A 10,520-nucleotide genomic window follows, 5' to 3' on the forward strand; every position below is an offset into this window, starting at 1 on the left:
CAGCCAAAGGAAAAAATACAAAAAAAAAAGTAAAGAATGAAGAAATGAAAGATAGAGGAAGGAATGAAGGATGGAAGAAAGGAAGGATAAAGGTAAGAAGAGAGGAGAATTAGAAACCAGTTCCATCATTCTAATATCCCTTGTCTGGATAGCTTATATAGGACAGAGACAAGAGGGATTCTGGCTCTTGCCACTGCTCAACCATGGCCACTAACAGGTGTGAAAGAGAAGGATGAAGATGAGACACAGGGATGGGATGTGAACCTCATAAACCCAGGTGGGCCTTGATCATTGTTGACTCTCTGATCCCTTCCTCCCTTCCTCTTGCAACAAATGGGTCCTCTACCAGTCACAGATGAGGAAAAAATCAAAGTAAAACAAACCTAATTCTATCTTGGGAGAATTTAACTCATAAGCAGAAAATCTAGTTAATGCTAAGCTCAGAGGACAGAGACCCAAGGTCACTGAGTGCTGTCTCTAGCTGGGTGTCAGCCCCATCCTGTCTCCTCTTCCCTAAACTCTTCCATCCTAGGGCTCTCCCTATTCCTGCTCTGGCATGCTATAACTAAATAAGCTATGTTTGCTCACATGATGGCTTTAGCAGCAGTATAAATGTCTTCCATCACAAACAATTAACTAATACAATAGCTAAACAATAAAATTAACAGGCACAGATCAGACTTTTCTTACCAAAATACATCTTCTTCCCAAATTGTCATACATTCACAATTATAGCTGAGATGCCATAACCAAGGGGGGATTTAAATAACATTAAATAAGCAGAATTATACAATCAATGTCTTAAAAGCAGAAAAGAAGCTAAAATTGGAGATGGAGAACTGCCTCAGATGTTCTTGGAGAGGACCTAAGTTCAGTTCCCAACATCCACATCTGGGCATTCATAATTGCCTATAAGTCCAGCTCCAGAGGATCTGAGGTCCTCTTGTGGCCTCTAGGGGCACTTAGACACATGTGAGTACACAGAGACAGACAGACAGACAGACAGACAGACAGACAGACAGACAGACAGATCATAAGAAAAAAACAAAAATTAATCATGTTAACTGTGGTAGTTTGAATAGGAATGTTAGGGTTGGTGTGATCTTATGGGAAAGAGCATGTCACTTGTAGTGGGTGTTGGGGTTTAAAATGCTACAGTCAGAACACAGTGGTTGTCTTCTTTCTACTGCCTGGGGATCCTAATATAGAACTCTCAGCTTCTCTAGCACCATGTCTGCCACCATGTTTCCCATCATAAGAATAATGGACTAAACCTCTGAAGCAGTAAATAAGTCCCAATTAAATGTTTGCCTTTATGAGAGCTTGCTGTGATCATGGGATTTCTTCATAGCAATAGAATACTAGCTGAGACACCAATAAATAATTACAGGCACATAAATATTAGCAATAACTTTCAATCAAAATATTATGGAAAACAAAAGTGATATTACATTTATGAATTAAAGCAAATCGTTTGCTGAATTCCCAGCATGTGCCAGCAAACTTGCCCTTAGTCAAGCCATTCCATTCCTTTCAATTTTCAGTATGTCAGTAAATAATGTCAAAAGACATTATTTATTAAATACTTACTTACTGTATGACAAACACTACATTGAACTATTCCTATATCTATTACCATTTGCTCATAACAATCTCAATGAGATAGAAACTGCTAATCCTGATTACCTTACTGACAAGGAAGGCTATCATGACACAGATGATCTATTGATACCTGTCTCAATATGAAAACAGAGCATCACCACAGGAAGAATCCTGAGTACATGTAACATGAGTCTAGAAGTCTGATGTTGACAATAAGAGACTGTGTGAAAGGCTGGGACTTGTTTGGAACCCCACTAGCTCCACGTTGGGTGCCAAAAAATATTGAAGCCTAAGCTCGAGTTCCTGTTCAGGCGCCAAAAATATTGAGGCCTGAGCTGGAGCCTCACTTTGGGAGGCCAAAAATGTTGCAGCCCTCTCCACTCCACGCTTGGCGGCCACTGTTTCCCAGCCCAAGCTACTGCTCAGGTCAGCGGGTCAGGGTTCAGCAAGAGAGAGAGTAAGGACGGACTCGAGGAATGGAGACCAGACAGAGTGTGATTCAATCCCGTTTATTCTTCAGTCTCTCTTCCTAGTCCAAGTCCCAAGTCTTGAGTTCCTAGTTCCTAGTTCCTAGTTGTACTCCTCTAGTTCCTAGTTCTACTCCTTGAAGTGTCTGATTCTCTGTTACTCCAAATTGTTCTCTGTTGTACTGTCCTAATTGTTCTGAACTCTTCTGTCTGCCTCTTGCCTTCTATATGTCTCACTTCTAAGCCGTGCCTTTAGGTCACGCCTTTAAGTCATGCCCTTAGGTCTTGTCTCTAAATCTGATCTCTAAGTCACACCTTTAAGTCACACACCTTTAATCTCACACACCTTTAATCTCACACACCCAAGCTATCTAAACCAAGATTATCGGAGTGTGCTCAGCTGTTGTAGGCTATTGTAATCCAAGTCTCACGTCAGGGTATATGGCTCAAGATGGCTGCAAAGCTGATAGCCGCTTTCTGCTAAAAGTCAGCTCCCCACAGGGACTCTGTGAGGAGTACCCTGTGACTTGCCTTTGAAGTTTACAGGTCTATGGAACAGGAGGACAGCCAGGTGAATCTGCTGAGAGAAATTCTGCTCTTTCCCATTACAGAGACTGCTATGATATCTAACTTGGAACCATGACTGCCTAGAAATTGCAAGGTATCTGCAGTGATGCAGAGAAAGGCATTCTGTCTGGAAGGACAATGAGCCAACTAGCATATGCCCAAGAAAGTAAGATGCTTAGTCACCAATTCTGTTTAACAAAAGTTTTGGTTTGGGAGGTGGTTCCTCTGACCTTCATTAGGATTGTAACTTCTAACTTGACCTGACCTGCAATATCTGAATGGAATTACAATTTGTCATTTTCAAGCACAAAAATGTCAGAGTTTGCTCTGAGCATTTGCTTAGGAATCATGCAACACTGGATGAAGCCTGGCCCCTAATACGAGAACAAGATAGAGTAGAAAACGACAGAGAATCTTTGGTAGGTCTGTAGCATAAACAAGCAACACGTCTTTGTCTATTTTAATTTCCTAAGGTTCAAACACTGTTGTGAGGAACTATATATTAGTCATGATTCTCTATAGCAGTGGTTCTCAACCTTCCTAATGCTGCTACCCTCTAATATAGTTCCTTGTATTGTGGTGACTCCCATCCACAAAATTATATTTGTTGCTACTTCATAAATGTAATGTTTGCTACTGTTATGAACCTTAATGTAAATGTCTGTGTGTTTTACAGTGGTCTTAAGTGGCCCCTGTGAAAGGGCCTTTTGACTCCCAGAGGGACCATGACTCATAGATTGAGAACCATTGCTCTAGAGGAACAGAATGGATAGAGAGAGAAATAGTGAGAGCAGGAGAGAGAGAGAGAGAGAGAGAGAGAGAGAGAGAGAGAGAGAGAGAGACAGAGAAAGAGAGACAGAGAGAGACAGAGAGAGACAGAGAGAGAGACAGAGAGAGAGACAGAGAAAGAGAGACAGAGTAAATATAAAGGATGTTTAATAGAATTGCTTTCAGATTGTGGTTCAACAATAGCTATCTACCAATGGACAGTCCAAGAATCTAATAGTTGTTTATTCAGTCTACACGAGTAAATCTCTCAGGTGGTCTTCAGTATATGCTGCAATCCTAAAGACGTAGGTTCTAATACCAATGAAGGAATGGACGTGCCAGCACGAGCAAACAGGCAAAGTGCACTTCCTTCTTCTATGTCCTTTATATAGGCTGTCAGGGGAATTCGTGGCTCAGAATGAAAGTAGATATTCCCATGGCAAAAGATTCAGATTAAAACTGGGTCTTTCCACTTCAAAAGGTTCTGGGGCCGGGGGGGGGGGGGGGGACCCTCACAACTGTACCCAGCCACTTGGGTTTTAGTTAATTCTAGGTGTAGTTAAGTTGACAACCAAGAATAGCCATCAGGAACATAGCCTAACCTAAATGGTTGATACAGTATGTGACAAGGGACAGGTCCCCCAGGTCTCATAGGTTCTTGTGCTTCATTTTCTTTCCCTGTATTGACAGGGATAAGGGATGATAACCTCACAGACACTGTTGGGTAGGGCACAAAGCTGGTACACATGAGACACTAACAGTCACAATTGAGAGGAGGTACAGCAAATAGAGCTGCAGCTGTTTTGTAGGTTTGGTAGATGACATTTACCCCCTTGTCACACGTCCTGTCTCCCTGCCTTCAGCCTAAAATGCAGAGCCCTATGCAGGCTCAGCCTTACTGTTGCTCAGGGTGCACCATCAGACCAGGCTGCTTTCCCACTGCTCTGCTTAACCTTCTCTGAGCAGTCAAAGAATGGTTGGTTGAGAGATAATGGAGAATTCTTACCCTAACAGCATCCCTCTCACAACAGGGGGTTAAAACTGTGGGGGGCTGGGAAGCACCCCAGCTTCTCTAAGATGAACATGGATGATTCTTAAAGCTTCCTTGTTTAGCCATATAAAATTCTCATGGAATCCACTCTCTGATGTTGCCCTGAGACTATCTACACATCAGCTTCTCCCCCAGTTCTGGATGCCACCCACGCATATGGTCAGGTACGTGGAGGTGACTTCATGCTCCATTCTGCTAAGTCTTTTTCAGGGGAGACATCTCTATGTAAAATGACTGTCTCTGTCTGGGCTTCTTTTCCTGATGCTGTGATAAGGTATCTAGATAAAAGCAACTTAAGGTAGAACTGGCTTGACTCACAGTTCAGGATAACAGTCCATCATGGCAGGGAAGTCCCAGTGTCATGAGCAATAAGGTAGCCATTGTCTTATATCTGCATTTAGTTAAGACCACTTACTGCTCCTGCAAAGGACCTGGGTTCAGTTCCTAATATATATCTTTAAAAAGAAAAATAAATCAGACCTGGAAGGGATAGGAACTCCACATAAAGACCAAAAGAATCAACTAACCTGAACCCTTGGGGCTCTCAGAAACTGAACCACCAACCAAAGAGCATACATGAGCTGGACCTAGGTCCCTCTGCACTTATGTAGCAGATATGCAACTCAGTCTTCATGTGGGTCCTCCAACAACTAGAGTAGGGGCTGTCCTTAAATCTGTTGCCTACTTGTGTATCCCACTCCTCTAACTAGGCTGCCTTGTCTGTCCTCAGTGGGAGAGGATGTGTCTAGCCCTTTAGAAACTTGACATACCAGGGTAGAGGGATACCAGGGGAGGGGCCCTATCAGAGGAGAAGGGGAGGGGTGGAGAAGGGACTATGTGAGGGAGGTACTAGAAGAAAGGAGTTAAGTAATCAGAAGGTAAAATAAATGAATGAATGAATAAATAGCTAAATAAATAAATAAATAGGAAAAGATAAAGAAAAAGAAATCACACAGCAATGAATGCTGGTTGTTCAGTTCAGTTTCTCCTTATTTTTCTAATTCACCTTCCCACTTTCTCTTATCTCCTTTGTTAACAAGATCCCATCCTAGGGAATGGTGCCACCCATAGTGGGCAGCACTTCCCACCTTAAATAATGTGATCAAGATAATCTCCTCAGGCATGCCACAGACACACTTCCCAGGTGATTCTAGATCTCATCAAGTTGACAGTTGAAATTAACTCCCATGGGTCCTTACAGGACATTGAGCCCCTCAGTCTGTCAGCATTGCATAGCTGGATGTAGGAATGATTCTGGGAATCTGGATACTGGTCTATGCAGTATCTTTCCTAAGCAGCTCTAGTACAAGTCTATTGAAACTCAGAAGTCTGCAGGACAAGGCAGCTTGCCTGTAATTCCAGCAAGTCTTATGTGGAAATAGAGGTGGAGTCCTAGAAACTCTCTGTCTATGCAGCTTGTCTGATTCACAGACCAGCAAACAACAAGAGATCCTGTCTCAAACAAGGTAGAAGTTGAGTGACACCCATGATTATTCTGTGATTTCAACATATGCTTCTGTGGCATATGCATACCCACAACCACACAGATGAGTATGCATGCACATGCACATATATATCACAGAGAGAGAGAGAGAGAGAGAGAGAGAGAGAGAGAGAGAGAGAGAGAGAGAGAGAGACATATCACACACACACACAGAGGCACATATATATCACACACACACACACACACACAGAGAGAGAGAGAGAGAGAGAGAGAGAGAAAGAGAGAGAGAGAGAGAGAGAGAGAGAGATCATTTTCATACCAAGCACTCCAAGCACATTCCCAGTGTGAAGATCATAACTGACTTGTTTGGTTTTTGAGAAAGAACCTCACAGAGAAGCCCAAGACTAGTACTTGCTATGAAACCAAGGGTGGCCTCAGATATAATACCCCTTTTTGACCTCAATACAAGTAAACACATTTGGATTATTCAATTCTCATGATTATTATCCTATTACACATCGTATTATTCAATTTTACTTTAAAATACTGTATACCTTTAAATAACTCATGCTGAATATTTCTGTAGTGCCAGCAATCAGACTCAGGACTCACTTCTTACTAGGAAAGGCCTTTAATGCTGAACCACACTTTAGACCTATACTGAATGCTTTTCCGGGAACTGCTTACCCTCATGGCAATCCTGCAAGGTACTGCAGCTATTTTTTATTTACTTTGCAAATGGGGTAACTGAGACTTATGGGAACTAAATACAATTCTGTCTTTTGTTTTTTTGAAAAATTGAATAACTGTAAGTATGTTTTGCTCTCTCCTCTCTTCCAGCTTCTCCAACAGCATCTCCATCCCAACTCTATGTCCTCCTTTTAAAATTATTTTTAAAAATCCAATTAGTTTGTTTTAATCTAATTGATTTTATTTCAATTCAATTAATGATGCCTATATGCACATGGGTGTAGCTTTCTTTATACATTGGGGCACCAGCAGCCTACCAGTGGTCACACTCCTAAAGAAAAGTATGGGACATCCACATCCCTTTCCCCAGCAGCAATAACTGCCAACAGCTCCTCAGCTAGGGCTTGAGATACGCTCCACTTCCCTTTCTGTGCTGTAATTTTAGCTTGCTACACCTTGTACAGGTCTTGTACAGGTAACTACAGCAGCCATGAATTCACAGGCGCATCATGCCAAGTCCAGAAGACAGCATCTCACAGCTTTCCTCCCCATCCTCTGGTTCTTACATTCTTTCTATCTCTTCTTCCACGAAGTTCCTTGAGCTTATAGAAGGAATATAGATGTTCCATGTACAGCTAAACGTTCACAGTTGCTTCTCCTCTGCACTTTCCTTGGTTATGAGTCTCTGTATTAATTACCACCACCCTCTGTAATGAGAAGCTTCTCAGACCAAGGTTGAAAGCAGCACAAATAAAAGGATATATACATATGTATTTAGGAGGAAGTTTGACAAGATCCCCAATTAGAAAACCATCAATAGGTTCTCTCCTGGAACCTATTGGTTCCTAATAATTACTGGACTCCTAGTAATGTGTATTCATTATGTTTTCAGTAGCCAATAAAAGTCAAACACAGGATTCACAGCTCATCCTTGTATTACAATTTGTGTCTTCATCCCATTCCATCCCCTTGCACTGATGGTAGGAAGTGCCATCTTGTTTGATGGGACCTACCCTGTCATAACTTGTGATACTTTTCAATCTTTAAAGTAATGCTCTATAAATTAAGAAGTACCACCCCATCTTAGTTACTTTTCTACTAGTGTGACAAAACACCAAGAATAGGGCAACTTATAGAAGAACAGGTTCATGTGGGCCTTACTGTTTCAGAAGATGAGTTCATGATTATTGTAGTGGGGAGCATGACAGCAACACGGTGCTGGAACAGTAGCCAAGAGCTTACGTGTTGAGACAACAATCATGAGGCAGAGAGAGCTAACTGGGAATGGCAAGTGACACACCTCCTCCAACAAGGCCACACCTCCAAATCCTTCCCAAACAGTTCCACCAACTGGGAACTAAGTAATCAAAGATATGAGCCATAGGGACCATTTTCATTTGAATCACCACATTTATTTAACCCTGAATTTAATATCTGCCACTCTCTACCTTTATAATTTTAAAGATCCTTATAGCTCAGTGAGATTTTTCTTCATCTTGAATTCTTTTATCTTTCCTTAAAGTTTGTTAATAATGATGTCAACATTAAAACACTTTAGGACTCTAACATGTGCTCCCTCATGTTCATGCATGCATGTTAGCATTTCTGTGTATATGAGTATGCTCATGTTAGCATATGTGAATGTACATATACATGTGTGAATGTGGACTGGAGGACAATGTTGTCTGTCATTTCTTAGGTACTCTCAGGTACCGTCTACATTGCTTTTGGAAACTGGGTCTCTCGCTAGCCTAGAAATTTCCAGGTATCTTGGATGACTGGCCAGTGAGTTCTAGGAATCTATCTGTCTCTGCCCCTACCCAGATCTAGGATTATATGCATGGGACACTATGCCCAGATTCTATAAAAGTCTTTATGTGTATGTATATGTACATGTGTACAAGGTATGTGAGAGGAACAGCACCCACAGGGTAGTTATAGGACAAGCTCAGATATTTGTTTTTTCCTTCCACATTGTGTGTAGCAAGATCTCTTTGCTCTACCACACTCATGGCCACACTCATGCCAGGCTATCTGGTTCATTAACTTCAGAAGAGTCTGCTGTCTCCCATCTTGCCTTAGGAGCACCGAGGTCACAAATACAGGACATTTCGCAAAGTTTTACATGAGTTCAGGTGCACTTTCTGAGGCATGTGTCTTGTCCACTGAACCGTCCCCTACCCCATGCTTGGCCATCTAAGACCTAGTCACTGAATATCTTCATGATTGCAAGGCAAGTACTTGACCATCTCAGTCATCCCCCAGTTCTCAAAGCATGCTCCAACTCTGGCTCTGAGGTGATGATCATATGCCCTTCCCTCTCCCACCTAATCAGCAAGATCCAAGGCAGTGACAACTACTTCAGTCTGGGCCTGAGAGTGATCACAGCACAGGGAAGGCTCTTTTCACCGATGCTTGCTAAGCAGGCAGTGTGGGAACAAATCCTCATCATTTTAAATGATGTTGGTGCTGGAAACTGAACTCAGGTTCTCTGGAAGAGCAGCTAGTACTCTCAGCCATTGAGTCATCTCTCCAACACCCACCTTCTTCAGTCTCACAAGCTACACCATGTGTCACCATTGCAAAATTATCTCTAAATCTAAATGTAATTCTTACCTTACTACTGCTACAGTGATGTCAGCCACTCCTGTCTCTTCCTAGCCTTACTCTCCTGGACATTCCTGTTCAAAACTCTCCTAAGAAATCTCTGTGTTTGAATAGATCCAAAGTCTATTGAATGTCAGGAAGCAGCAAACTCTCTGTCACAGTCTCCATGCTCACATATCCCAAGAGTCAGATAATTATGGCACATTAACAGTTCCTTATGCACTCTTGAGTAGGGAAGAGTTCAGAAAATCTTGTCAGTTTCAGCAACTTCCTGAAACTTTCCAGTTGTTTATTTCCTTAGCTTAATTGGTTTCTTTGAAGCATCTGGTGTTTTACCTCCTCTTAGAACATCCTGTGTCCTAAAAAGCTTTCATCCGTGATGGGAGGTTTAATCTCAAAGGGACTTGCAGCACAACACTAACATAAATTCTCACTCCCTTGTTATCACTGGTCAGCTCCATATTCTGAAGCTTGTTTCGGCCTTAAGACCATTTACTGGTTAAATTCTTCCCTAAGCCTTTCAGATCTTGGTCTCAAAGGCATATGCTGAAATAAGCCTTCTTTGACTTCTTTTGTAAGTTACTTACCAACTTTTATATGGTAACATATTATAATTTATTAATTTGCTTATGCATTTTCAGATACCCTAACACTAAAAAATAAGCTCAGTGGAACATAGGTGGCCACTGACTGGACACTGACTATGAGGGTTCATCTTCACAGACAACTTGATTGAGTTGAGAATCACCCAGGAGACAATCTCTGGCTATATCTGTGAGGGATAGTCCAGAGAGGTTTTACTGGGGAGGGAAGATCTTCCTTGAATGTGGAAGGCACCACCCTATAGAATGAGGTCCAGGACTGAATAAAAAAGGAAAACTATGAACTGACCATCAGTACTCATCTCTCTGCTTTCTGACTGTGGCTCCAGTGTGACCAGCTCCTCTTGCCCCTGTTGCTGTCATCATGGCAGACTGTTGTAACCTCCTTAAACTGTGGGTGAGAGTAAGTCCTTCTGATTCTACTTTTTCACTTTTTAAATACTGCATCTACTTATTTGTTTTTGTTTTGGCTCACCCAGTTTTGCTCACGTGTGTGTGTGTGTGTGTGTGTGTGTGTGTGTGTGTGTGTGTGTGTGTGTGATGTATGTGTGTGATGTGTATCATGGCATATATGTGGAGGCCAGAGGATAACTTGTGGGAATCGGTTCTCTTCCTCTGAGTTCTCTTCTCTTCTTTTCAATCTCTGAGTCTCAGTGATTGAACTCAGGTGGCCAGACTTTGTGGAAAACTTCTTTAGTCCTGCACCATCTCACCAGACCCAT

The 10,520-nt window shown here is 42.0% G+C and overlaps 1 long non-coding RNA gene across 1 annotated transcript in view; it reads right to left on the reverse strand.

The window, feature by feature from the left end:
- LOC143442535 (uncharacterized) overlaps window positions 1–10,520 on the reverse strand; it is a 100,715-nt gene that overhangs the window by 20,341 nt on the left and 69,854 nt on the right. The window lies entirely within an intron of this gene.

This window comes from Arvicanthis niloticus, chromosome 6, assembly GCF_011762505.2.
Source record: "Arvicanthis niloticus isolate mArvNil1 chromosome 6, mArvNil1.pat.X, whole genome shotgun sequence".
Lineage (NCBI taxonomy): Eukaryota > Metazoa > Chordata > Mammalia > Rodentia > Muridae > Arvicanthis > Arvicanthis niloticus.